The sequence below is a fragment of the Phyllobates terribilis genome, unplaced genomic scaffold (genome assembly GCF_046119375.1).
Source record: "Phyllobates terribilis strain yellow unplaced genomic scaffold, ASM4611937v1 Scaffold_1__5_contigs__length_1240528914, whole genome shotgun sequence".
Taxonomy (NCBI): domain Eukaryota; kingdom Metazoa; phylum Chordata; class Amphibia; order Anura; family Dendrobatidae; genus Phyllobates; species Phyllobates terribilis.
The window spans coordinates 594,528,518-594,542,878 of record NW_027362761.1 but is presented as its reverse complement, the minus strand read 5'-3'; positions in this window follow the sequence as shown (position 1 = coordinate 594,542,878).

Genomic DNA, 14,361 nt, shown 5'->3' with positions numbered 1-14,361 from the left:
CTTGCAAATGATGCCATTTTTTCCCTTATGATTTTATCTTTATTTAGAGACCACACATCACATAGCTGCAGTCTGCTACTCTGGTGTTTTTTTTGCTACAGCAATTCCTGGGCTGATTTGGTCACTAAACATATGGGTCCCGTTACTGTCGGACCTATGGAAATCATAATATTTTATATCGGAGTCAGTGCGTCTGCAAATTTCCCTTTGAGGCTCAGGAAGCATCCTCACGGTTACACGCAAATTAGTGCAAGCCTGCATTTTAATTACCTCCTGTGTCTTTCAGAGACAAGATGCTTGCTTCCTAGCGAAGTTATAACACTCCTTGGCTGGCATTGTTTGCATAAGCTATTTCCCAGGCGTGTGTTAATTGGGGCTTTTGTGCTGAGGAAAATGGGACAGCTCTGTGCTGACAAGTGGTGATAATTTGCAGTAAGACACTGTATAATTGTCATCTCTGGACAAACACTACAGCAGAGGGCATGGGAGAAGGGGCTAATATTCTGTTAATAATGTCCCTGACAATAATATTTCCCTGATACTTAGGCACAGTTTATTAGGCAGCATATCTGTGTATAGTGTTACACGCATGCTGCTAGGCTCAAGTAGGGGCGAGACAGGTTTCATGAATTCTTTGGAATTCTGGGGGAACCATTCCTCAGAGCGACCATAGGCTACAGCTTCTCTCAGACACACAATAGATTCAATTGCTGACCAGACACATCTGATAAGAGTCTTCATAAACAGTTGAACAGTGGGGTTTAATCAATTATGGCCAGTACCATTTAACTCTTTTGAAGCAACAGGCTTCATTACAGTACAGTCTATTAAAGCAGGCACAGTAACGACAGTCTCTTCAGTAGCACAGTTCAGCACAGATTAAATGTTTTAGCAGCATACTGTTATGATCTGCAACATAAACTAAGGAAAGATAGGGGAAAGCTGTCCCTACAGTAAGACTAAGCTGAATCCCTAAGATGTAGCGGGCTGCCTGTTCCTTGTGAACAGACCCGCCTTAGTCCTCGGCTAGTCTGAACGAAGACCTATAGAATTAAGGGAGGGGTCCCTAAATGAACTAAGGACTGGGACAAAAATGGGACACCTAAACAGAAGTTGTTGCAGAGCACAAAAGACAAACTGACAAAAAGTACTAGAGGTCCCAGAGGACCAAGCAAACTAGACAGAGATAGGCACCGAAGCACCTGGCAAGAGAGACAGTCAAACAACACTGAAGTCCAGCAAGGCCAGAAGGGCGGAGCTGGAATATATAGGCAGATGGTCACGTGACCGCAAAACACAAGATAGAAAAAACTAACAGGAGGGTTCTAACAGTACCCCCTGTTTTATGAGGATCCTCCAGGCTCAGGCCTATCCTGAAACCTCCTGTGGAAAGCTTTAACAAGCCTAGGAGCAGAGGCATCATCCGTCCTTACCCAGGAGTTGTCTTCGGGACCGAAACGCTTCCAGGAGACAATATACTGTAATCTCCCTCTATGCCATCTAGAATTCAAGAAACGCAAAATTTCATATTCACCGTCTTCCACCACAGGAGGAACTGTGACAGTGGCGTCCCTAACAGATACGTCAGCCTTTTTCAACAAGGAAACATGAAACACAGGATTAATCTTCCAGGAAGTAGTGACATCCAACCTAACAGCAGGCGGGTTAACAACCTGAAGCACTTTAAATGGACCCACAAACTTGGGACCCAGTTTTTAGAGAGAATCCTCAACCGCAGGTTCTTCGAGGACAACCAAACCAAGTCACCCACCGTAAACAAAACCTCTTTACGTTTCCTGTCAAAATACTTCTTGGACTTTTTGTTAGCCTCTTGAAGGTTACAACGTACATTAGTCCAAACTCTCTCCAAATCACTGGAAAAATTCTCCTCCTCTGGCACCGCCGACCCCAATTTGGAAAACGAACCAAAAGACGGATGTCTCCCAGTACAAAAAAAAAAAGGAGAACACCCAGCAGAGGAGGATGTATGATTGTTAAGAGCAAATTCTGCGAGAGGCAGAAACTCCGACCACACCTCTTGATTGTCCGCCACAAAACAATGCAAAAATTGTTCAACATCCTGGTTCTTTCTTTCAGTCTGTCCATTAGACTCAGGATGATAACCAGACGAAAATGACAAATGGACTCCCAACCTGTCACAAAAAGCACGCCAAAAGCGAGCCACAAACTGAGGTTCTCTATCAGAAACAATTTCCATGGGAACGCCATGGAGCTTGACAATCTCCTTAACAAACGCCTTAGTGAGTGTCTTGGCGCAGGGCAGCTTAATGAATGGAACCAAATGACACATCTTACTAAAACGGTCCACGACCACCCAGATGACAGTAAAACCCTCGGACACAGGAAGATCAGTAATAAAATCCATAGTGAGATGCGTCCAAGCCGCACTAGGAACCTCCAGAGGGCAAAGCAACCCCGCAGCAGGAGTATGTGAAGCCTTTGACCTAGCGCACACAGTACACTGACGCACCCACTTGATGACTTCCTTCTGCCATCCAGGCCACCAAAAACTGCGACTGATCAGTCTCTTAGTCTCCCAAATTCCTGGATGACCTGCTAACAGAGACTCATGACACTCCACAAACAAATCTCTCCTAAGAGAAAGCTCTCATCTTGAGCTTTCAGAATCCCATTCTCCAAAACGGAGTCCAAAGCCACCACCACAACTCCTTTCTGTAAAATGCTCTCCTCCTCCTCGGCACCGACCGTAGGAGAGAAGCTGCGAGATAAAGCATCGGCTTTAACATTGTTAGTACCAGGGATATAGGTAACTTAAAAATGAAACCGAGAAAAAAAAAGTGCCCACCTAGCTTGACGGGCATTCAAGCGCTTGGCAGCATCCAGATAGATCAAATTCTTATGATCTGTGAAAACCTGAATAGGAAATCTAGCGCCTCCCAAAAAATGACGCCAATGTTCAAATGCAAGTTTAATAGCCAGCAACTCCCGATTTCCAACATCATAATTCAGTTCGGTTTCCGAATTTTTTTTTCGAAAAGAAGGCACAGGGATGTACTCCACCCTTGTTCTCCTGAGACAAAACTGCTCCGACCCCCACCGATGAAGCATCGACCTCGACCAAAAAAGGCTTGGTCTCATCAGGCTGCATAAGGATAGGGGCAGAACTGAACCTCTCTTTGAGATACTCAAGCGCTTCAATGGCCTCAGTAGTCCACTGGGCCATATTCGCACCTTTCCTGGTGAGATCGGTTAGAGGTTTAACAATTACAGAAAAATTCTTAATGAATTTCCTGTAATAATTGGCAAAACCCAAAAATCTCTATATAGATTTCAAACCAATAGGCCTAGGCCATTCCTGCACAGCCTGAACCTTCACAGGGTCCATCTCAAAGCCCTTGCTGGAGACAATGTAGCTCAAAAAACTAATTTTCTGCACAGCGAATTCACATTTCTCCAGTTTAGCAAAGAGTGAATTATTACCCAATAACTGCAAAACTTCACGTACAATCTGCCAATGGGACTCCAGATCTGGTGAATAAATCAAAATGTCATCCAAATACACAACCACATTCTTACCAATCAGAGGTCTCAGGATGTCATTAATGAGGTTCTGAAAAAATGCAGGTGCATTGGTAAGACCGAAGGGCATCACCAGATTCTCAAAATGACCTACCGGAGTGTTAAAAGCAGTTTTCCATTCATCACCCTCCTTCACACGTAACAAATTGTATGCCCCCCGGAGATCAATTTTGGAGAACCACTTGGCTCCCACTAACTGGTTAAACAAGTCAGGAATTAACGGTAATGGGTAGGAATTGCGTACGGTAATCTTATTAATTTCATGAAAATTCAGACATGGACATAAACCGCCGTCCTTTTTTTAACAAAGAATAATCCAACTGCCACAGGCGACTTAGAAGGTCTAATGTGACCAGCAGCCAGGCTAGTCTGTATGTACTTCTCCAAGGCCTTTCTTTCAGGGATAGTCAGATTAATCAAGTGACTTTTGGGAAGAGTAGCTCCAGGAACAAACTCAATGGCGCAATCATAATCCCTATGAGGAGGTAAAACTTGCGACTCCTCCTCCGAAAAAACCCTCCAAAAATCTTGAATAGGTACAGGTAATTCCCCTTTTTCCACAGCCGCAATGCGACCATTACAACATTTATCATAGCACTTGGGACTCCAAGATTAATCACATTAGTAGACCAGTCCAATAAAGGATTGTGCAGTTTTAACCAAGGCAATCCTAGAACAAGTGGAAAGGGCAAATTATCCAAAACAACCAAGTCCAAAATTTCTTGGTGAACTCCATTGATAGTGAGGGAAAATGCAGCAGTCTTGTGAGTAATACATTTCAAAGGAGTGTTATCAATTGCAACCACAGAAATAGGTGATGACAAAGATTTGGATTTCAATTTAAGGTTTTCCAAAAACCCTTTATCAATCACATTAAGTGTTGAACCACAATCCACAAATACCTGAAATTCAATCAAATCTCCCTGCAGACTAGTACTCCCAGAAAGAAATACTCCTGCAGAGCGTAAACAAGCTATACGGGCGTAACTGACCTTTTTTTTTTTTCTTTACTTAAACGACGCTCACAATACTTAATCAAATGATCAGCCTTACCACAATAAAGACATAAACCCTCGGCGAATCTCCGGTCTCTTTCCTGAGAGCGGAGTGACATTGCCCCCACCTCCATTGGTTCTCCGCTGTCAGAGCAGATTTTCTGGGAACTAGGACCTGACGTTACAGGAGTTTTTACATCATTCACCCTGGACCTCAGTCTCCTGTCCACACGAACAGCTAACTGCATAGCTTCCTGCAGAGTCTCAGGTGCAGGGAATGCAATTAGCAAATCCTTAACTCTTTCACTCAGACCAGCAAGAAATAAACATCTCAGCGCAGAATCATTCCATTTAACTTCTGAGGCCCATCTCCTGAAGTGTGTGCAATAATTTTCAACATCATCTGACCCATGATTCAAACGTCTAAGTTCTGATTCAGCAGATGAGATTCGATCAGGATCATCATATAATAGTCCCATAGCAGAAAAAAATTCTTCAACAGAACTTAAACACGGATCATTAGGCTGGAGAGAAAAGGCCCAACCCTGTGGTTCTTTGCGCAAAAGTGACATAATAAAACCAATGCGCTGTGATTCATTCCCAGAGAACCTTGGTCTCAAAAGAAAATATAACAAACAAGCATTTTTAAAGGAAAAAAATCTTGCTGTTTACCATAAAAAACATCAGGCAGTCCTACCTTGGGTTCGACAAAATGCGCTCCAGGACAGCTACTCATGTGTTGCTGAAGCTCGGCCACCTCCAGAGACAATCCCTGCAGGCGTTGAGCCAACTCCTGGACGGAAACCATACTGATCCCCGAATTTCTTTCCTTTTAGTTTTTTTTTTTTTGGCTGGACTTACTGTTATGATCTGCAGCATAAACTAAGGAAAGATAGGGGAAAGCTGTTCCTACAGTAAGACTAAGCTGAATCCCTACGATGTAGCGGGCTGCCTGTTCCTTGTGAACAGACCCGCCTTAGTCCTGGGCTAGTCTGAATGAAGACCTATAGAATTAAGGGAGGGGTCCCTAAATGAACTAAGGACTGGGACAAAAATGGGACACCTCCTAAACAGAAGTTGTTGCAGAGCACAAAAGACAAACTGACAAAAAGTACTAGAGGTCCCAGAGGACCAAGCAAACTAGACAGAGATAGGCACCGAAGCACCTGGCGAGAGAGACAGTCAAACAACACTGAAGTCCAGCAAGGCCAAAAGGGCGGAGATGAAATATATAGGCAGATGGTCACGTGACCGCAAAACACAAGATAGAAAAAACTAACAGGAGGGTTCTAACACATACTTCTATGCACCCACCACCACAGGCTTTTCCTTCACAAAGGCACTATAGTACACAGCATTATTTATCCTGCATGAAGATGGAGGGGGGGAGGGTTTTATGAGGGAGATCATCCCTGTGGCAAAATTCCTTCCAGCTCTTATCTTTCTGCACTGTTAGTTCAGGAAGTCTATCTGACCTGTGTTTAGCTTCACTCCTGATCTGATTCCTGTTCACTTGCCTTCTGTGAGATACAGATCACACACACCTTTCCCTTCGGCTCCAGCCAGACTAATCAACAAGCTCCCCACAATTTCCCTAGGGCTCTGCTAAACACTCCCTGTCTCCTGTGACTGTGTTAACCCTACTAGTTGCTGGATGCTTCTGAAGCACAACACTTCCTGTCTCCTGTGCTTGCGTTACTTCTAATAGTTGCTGGATGCTTTTGAAGCAACAGCACTACTTCATGTCACACTCTTCCCTCCTTTTTGAATGTCATTCTCAACATTCATCTTAATTGGTCAATCTGACCAATTCGGAGACAGTGGTGAAAGTTGAATAAATTTATATACAAATGGGCATTGTCAAATTGGCATAACAATTCTAAACATTGATACCAGCCTATTCTACGAACCTTTTCTTGTAGTACTCCTATAAGAAATAAACAACACAATCAGCGTCTCTTCAGCTGAAATTTTTCATACGTCGTCAACCAGCTCTCTCACTAGGCCTTAGCAGTTCTTTGTTTCTACAAAGTCTTTTAAGGAAAATCAAAGCATGAAAACAAGTCTTTCCACCATGCAAGATCTTCCATACTGCCTCTCGGTGGTGAATACCACTCACGTGGGCCTACCTGGTCCGCAGGCAGAGATACTTGTTTCCAGTCGATAGTCCTTCGTACTTGACTCAGTTCACCAAGTGTCTCATACGTCAGCATCACGGGCCTCCTCACTTCTCGAGTCGACATCCTCCTGGTGGGTTGTTCCTCAGATACCACGAGTTCTTCGGTTACAGGAGTTTCTTCCACCGCAATCATTTCCCGTGCTTCCTCAGATGCTCTTAGAGTTTCCTCTGTAAGTGCCTGTACTTCTCCTGAATTGCCTGTTTACACACGGCCTGGTAATTCAAATCCTCCGGAGTGTTGATCGGTCTCTTCAGTGATCGGTATTCAATCATCAGATCTGAATTGGACTAAACTCTGGAGCCTTGGGACTTAGTTCACTCTCCTGAGGATGGTACATCCCTCTCCTTGCCGGTCCCAGAAATACAACGGTGTGCTCTTCCTCATCGGAACTTTCAAGGTCACTATCCACCTCCGGAGCTTCAATATGTGGTGGCCTCTTAGTCGATCTTGGTCGATGTCGGTCTGCTTCTGGGAAGTCTTGTTGTGGTGGGAGATAATCACAGGGTAGTAAAAAATTCCAATGGACTATTCTGGTTTTCTTGTCTTCTCTTTCCAATCGGATTTTATACACTGGACTGTCATCGGCTTTCCTCTTTACGACCATGTACACCTTGTCTTCCCAGTAAGAACAAAGTTTTCCTGGACCACCTTTTTCACATAAGTTCTTGACTAGCTCCCGGCTTCCCGGTGTCAATTCCACTCCATAACATTTTCGATCATAGTACTCCTTACTCTTGCTTTGTCTTTGCGTAACTACTTTGGATGCTATGTCGTATACCTCTGCCATCCGTTTCTTCCATTTCCGAACGTATTCCGGATACGTTTTGTAGGTCTCTGACACCAGAGTATCGAACATGATGTCGATTGGCAGTCTTGGCGATCGTCCACACAATAGAAAGAAAGGTGAGTAACCCGTTGCCTCGCTCTTTGTATAGTTATAGGCATGTACCACTTTTAACAGAACTCTTCCAGTGTTTCTTCTTGTCAGCTGTTAAAGTGCGCAACATTGACAATAATGTCCAGTTAAATCGCTCCACTTGTCCATTACTCTCTGGGTGATAGGGTGTTGTGTGGGATCTCTAAATTGTACAGTACTTTCCTAGCTTGGCAAAGAGCTGGTTCTCAAATTCTCTTCCTTGGTCGTGTTGCAACCTCGTATGAAACCCAAGCCTCAAAGCAAAATCATTGAAGATCTTCTCTGTTGCTGTTTGACTCGCTTTATTAATGGTGGCATATTATTGAGGAAATCAAGTAAAATGGTCCATCACCACCAATATGTATTCGTAACCACCTTTGCACGCCTCAAGATGTAGAAAGTCTATTGAGACCATCTCAAACGGATACGTTGTTTGGATGTTGCCCATAGGTGCCCGGGTTGATGTGTTGGGACGTTTATCTTTCAGACACCCATACTCCCTGGTCACGTACCTCTCAATATCTTTCTGCATGTACGGCCAGAAGAAATGTTCATGGATCAAGTTTGTTGTCCTTTCCACTCCCAGGTGTCCCATGATTTCATGGAGTTCTTTGAAGATCAATCTACGGAACACTCTGGGTAGTACCAACTGCCGGTTTTGTCCTCCATTACGATACAGGATATTGTCTTCACTGAGGTAGAGCTTCGTCCATTCTTTAACTAAAACAGATACTGCTGGTGACTCATTATCTCTCTCCCGTTTACTTGGAAACAGATTTTGGTCCACATAAGGTAGTATTCTACCAATTATCTGATCTTCCCGTTGTGCTTTACGGATTGTTCCTTTTGGTACTTGTTGAATGAATAGGGAGTGATCTTGTTTGCTTTTACACTGGTTTCCACTGTCAACAGACACCACAATCCTGTGTCTTTCTCTTGATAAGCTTGTACTGCTTGGGTAGTGCTCTCAATTGCTTCCAGACTGACTTCCTCTGAGCATTCTTGCATGAACTCCTTAGGCTCTAGTGGCATTCTCGACAATCCATCAGCACCCGCATTGCATTTTCCTGGCCAGTACTTGATGCTGAAATTGAAGTCAACTAGTTCAGCGACCCATCTTTGACCCGATGCATTCAGTTTGGCTGTAGTGAGGACATATGTCAAAGGGTTGTTGTCAGTGTATACCTCAAACTCTTTGCTGTAGTAGAGATAATCTCTAAATCGTTCACAGATAGCCCATTTGGTAATTCTTCTCGGCGTCTGTCAATGTTCTTGAACTGTAACCGATGACTCTCAATTTTCCACCTTGATGCTGATACAGGGCAGCTCCCAGTCAAACTTGAGAAGCGTCACAATGAAAAACAAATGGTAAGTTGAAATTAGGATATCCCAAGCTGGGTGGTTTTACCAGGTAGTCTACTAGTTCTTCCAATACCTCCTGGTGGTCTGCTGTCCAGAGAAGGGGCTGTTGGGACGAAACTGCATTTCTATTAAGCCCGGTCCTACCCGCGTTCTTCATTTTCTCCGTGGGTGTTGTTGACTGTATCATCCCCCCCAAGAGGAGGTATAGTGTGGCGGCAATCCTGGAGAAGTTCCGAACGTAAGTATGATAGTAGGAGAGAAATCCTAAGATCTGCCTCAACTCCCCGACAGTAGAGGGCCGCTTGTCTTTTAAGGCCAGTACCGGAGCGATTTCTGCTGGTTCCATGGTATATCCTTCTCCAGACACCATTTTCCCTAGAAATCGGACTTGCCTTTTGAAAAGTTCACACTTTTTTGTGGTCAACTTAACTCCGTGTTGTTGATACCTGTAATGCACATGCCCGGGCTGAGTGGCGTGTGCGTGTATATGTAGTGATTCCACTGGACCGTGCCGGAGAGTGAATGCCTGGAGGGGCATAACTAAGTATCCACCCGATCTGACCAGGGTCGCACGACGGCATACGACGCCAGTGCACCAAGGAGGAACCGAGCAGAGGGACCAGGTGCTACTCCAGGACAGACCCTGGACACGGCTGTTGACCCACACAGGGGAATACAGGAACAGGCAGGTTAGGCTGGCACACAGACTGCTGGGTATAGGCAGACACGGCTGGTATGCAGACTGGCGGATGCTGGTAAGCACGACTGGTATGCAGGCAGGGAGGTACTGGCAGGTACGACAGGTTGGAGCACCGAGTGGATAGGACCCAGTACAGACTGGGACTCAGGAACAGAACCGCAGATGCGGTGGACAAACAGTAGAGTGAGGCCACCCAGAGCGGCGAGCAAGAGCAGAACAAGACGAGGCCGCCTGGAGCGGTGAGCGAGAGAAGAGCAGGACAAGGCGCCTGGAGCGGTGAGCGAGAGAGGAGCAGGACGAGACTGCCGAAGCAGCGAGCAAAGGGTCAGAGCAGAGCGAGACTGTCGGAGCAGCGAGCTAAGGGTCAGAGCAGAGCGAGACTGCCGGAGCAGCGAGCAAAGGGTCAGAGCAGAGCGAGACTGCCGGAGCAGCGAGTAAAAGGTCAGAGCAGAGCGAGACCACAGACGCGGTAGACAGGGCTGAGCAGAGCAGAACCGCAGACGCGGTAGACAAGGCTGAGCACAGCGAAACCGCAGAAGCGGTGGACAAGGTTGAGCAGAGCAGAACCACAGATGTGGTAGACAAGGCTGAGCAGAGCAAAACCACAGACGCGGTAGACAAGGCTGAGCAGAGCAGAACCGTAGACGCGGTGGACAAGGCTGAGCAGAGCAGAACCGCAGACGCGGTGGACAAGGCTGAGCAGAGCAAAACCGCAGACGCGGTAGACAAGGCTGAGCAGAGCAGAACCGCAGACGCGGTAGACAAGGCAGAGCAGAGCCGAACCGCAGACGCGGTAGACAAGACTGAGCAGAGCAGAACCGCAGACGCGGTGAACAAGGCTGAGCAGAGCAGAACCGCAGACGCGATGGACAAGGCTGAGCAGAGCAAAACCGCAGACGTGGTAGACAAGGCTTGAGCAGAGCAGAACCGCAGACGCGGTAGACAAGGCTGAGCAGAGCAGAACCGTAGACGCGGTGGACAAGGCTGAGCAGAGCAAAACCGCAGACGCGGTAGACATGGCTGAGCAGAGCGAAACCGCAGACGCGGTGGACAGGGCTGAGATAAAACGCCGAAGAGGAAAACAAAGACAAAGCAAAGGGGACAGGGCTCTGTTCACACGGAACAGAAAGAAAGGCAGAACCAGATACACACTAGATACTTGCAAAGAAGTAGCGAGAGGGCTCCAACTCACAAACGGAAGTACAGCGACAACGAGAAGGAGTTAGGTACAGGTTCAGACACTACAGAAAAAGGGAGCAAACGGACATAAAGGTAAAACAGATAAGAAACTAGGAGACAGTTCAGACAAGAACAGTTACTGCAACAAAATGCAGGAACGAGCCTAGGTAAAGCCAAGTGCTGGTTCAGACACTGCAGAAAAAGAGAACAAACGGACATAAAGACAAAACAGGTAGAAAGCTTGGAGACAGTTCAGACAAGAACAGTTACTGCAACAAAATGCAGGAACGAGCCTAGGTAAAGCCAAGTGCTAGTTCAGACACTGCAGAAAAAGGGAACAAACGGACATAAAGACAAAACAGGTAGGAAGCTAGGAGACAGTTCAGACAGGAACTGTACTGCAACAAATACAGGAACGAGTCTGGGTATGCGGCCCCCAGAGGGCGAGACGAACAGGCTAGGAGCGTGTGCAGACAGGCCTGGAAATACAGCCTCAGGAAGGCAGACAGACAGCTGGCTAGAGGGCACAGACAGGACACAGTTCAGACACGGGAACTGATACCGATAGGCAGGAAACATAGACGGGACCTGGCATGTCAGCGACCAGAAGCCAACTGACAGAACACAATGCTCAGGCATGGATTCCTGGGAGGAGCTGGATTAAATACCAGGTGACAGACAGCAATAGGCTGAGGACGCACAAGGGGTGTGCCTGCAGCAGCTACAAGAAGCAGGAAGTGATCGGGCGCCGCCCTTAAGCAGCAGAAACAGAGGCAAGCAGACAGCATGGAGGGAAGCCAGGCTAGCAGACTGGACTGGAGATCAAGTGCACGCTCTTGCACAGTGGGAGATGGACCACTATGCAAGGACGCTGCCAGGTATGTTACAATACCACTGTAATACGGTTCTCACTTGTTCCACATTCTCCCGGTTTTGCTGTGTACCACATTGTCATCAAAGTACGGCTGGCAGATATCATCCCTCAATCCTTCTAAACATGTCTCCATGCTCCTCTGGAATTCTGCTGGAGCTGAACTGAGCCCAAACAGTATGCGGATCCACTCATATAACCCCCACGGTGTGATGAATGCTGTCAAGGGTCTATTTGACTTTTCAACAAACCCTTGATAGTATACTTTGCCCTGATCGAGGACAGAGAACAAGGTACTTCCCGATAGGCTATCCAGCATATCTTGGATCTTTGGTATCGGGTGTCGATCAGGTACTGACTTTCGGTTTAGTTCCCGGTAATCACAGCAGAGTCTGAATGTACCGTCCTTCTTCCTAACACAGACAATAGGAGAGGAATAAGATGACTTCGACTTTTGGACCCAACCTCTGTTAATTAGATCTTGTAAATACTCTTTCACTTCACGGTGTAATGGTTTCAGCACAGACATGTAACTTCTGGTTACTGAGGTCGTGTCTTTCAAATTGATTTTCAAATGCAACGACAGGATACAGCCTATATCAGAGTCATCTTTAGAGAATGCATGACACTCTTCTCTCAGCATCTGTTTTGCTATCGCTATATCTTCAGCACACAGGTGTTCCATGGGTACTGGTGGATCCCAGGACCCCGAGGTGGGTCGTGCAATTTCCTCCCCTGGGCAAAGGGTGGTTGTAAATGGCTTCACATCCAGCTGGATGAATGCCTCAAGTGGGGTACCACAGGGCTCCGTCCTGGGACCTGTATTGTTCAACATCTTTATCAATGATTTAGATGAAGGAATTGAGGGTAAACTGATTAAATTTGCTGATGACACAAAGCTAGGAGGGATAGCTAATACTAGAGAAGAGAGAGAGAGGATTCAAAAAGACCTAAATAAACTGGAGCATTGGGCAGCAACCAACAGAATGGTTTTTAACAGGGAAAAATGCAAAGTACTACATCTGGGCAATAAAAATAAAAAAAGCATATACAGAATGGGAGGAATAGAGCTAAGCAACAGTACATGTGAAAAAGACTTAGGTATACTAATAGATCATAGACTGAACATGAGTCAACAGTGTGATGCAGCAGCAAAAAAGGCAAATACAATTCTGGGATGTATTAACAGAAGCATACAGTCTAGATCACGTGAAGTCATTATCGGTCTTTACTCCTCTTTGGTCAGACCTCATCTGGAATACTGTGTACAGTTTTGGGCACCACATTTTAAAAAAGACATAGACAAACTGGAGCAAGTTCAGAGAAGAGCGACCAGAATGGTGACTGGTCTGCAAACCATGTCCTATGAGGAACGGTTGCAGGATTTGGGAATGTTTAGCTTGCAAAAAAGAAGACTGAGAGGAGACTTAATAGCTGTCTACAAATATGTCAAGGGCTGTCACATTGTAGAAGGATCATCTTTATTCTCATTTGCACAAGGAAAGACTAGAAGCAATGGGATGAAACTAAATGGGAGGAGACACAGATTAGATATTAGAAAAAACTTTTTGACAGTTAGGGTGATTAATGAGTGGAACAGGCTGCCACGAGAGGTGGTTAGTTCCCCTTCAATGGACGTCTTCAAACAGAGGCTGGACAGACATCTGTCTGAGATGATCTAGTGAATCCTGCTTTGAGCAGGGGGTTGGACCAGATGACCCAGGAGGTCCCTTCCAACTCTACCATTCTATGATTCTATGATTCTATCTCCGGTTCCTTGGTAGGGAGATTTAATTCACGGTAGACCCCTGGGCTGGTCTCACACTGACTGGATATACCACTTTAACCGTTTCGGTGTGACCTAACACAGTCTTTGGATTCAGTCTAATTTCATGGTATTCATCACCGATACTGTCATTCGAGCAAAGCCACCAGTAGGAATTGTAAGCACAGTCTCACCTTGAACTAGGCCTTCTGGAAGTTCTGAGGAGTCTTTTGGCACAAACAGTCTCTTCTGGACTTTTCTTCCTGGTTCTACCCGGACTCCACACCTCACCCCCACCATTTGGTTTGCAGGGATGATGGTTGGGTGCAGGCCTATCTTGACTTCTTTTAGGCCCATTGTATTCTGTACTTTCTTTACTCTATGAATCATGTTTTCCGCCACGGCGTTGGGTATGGCGAGCGATGTGACGATTGCATCCACCACCAGTGTCCCTGACTTTGTGATGACCCCACTGATTACATTATAACCCAGGATAGGATCCTCTGCCACGCTCTGATCACTGGTCACGAGAAAAGGTACCAAAAGCTCAATGGTGTTGTAGCGTCGGCGTCCCTGCCTCCTGCTAGGCAGGGACGCTGTTCCCCTCACCTCTCCGCTCCGTGCCCGGCGTCCTCCTCCCATTCTGCTGGCAGCGCGCGCTGCTTCCCGGCCACTGTGCTTAGGGGGCGCGCGCGCGCGCTCCCCCTCTCTTAAAGGGGCCGCGCGCGCCGTCCTAAGGAGTCCCCGGCCAATGGCCGGAGGACCTCACCATATATAAGGCACCTCCTCCAAAATGGAGGTGCCCGAGCAATGTTGTTGCAAAGCCTTCACT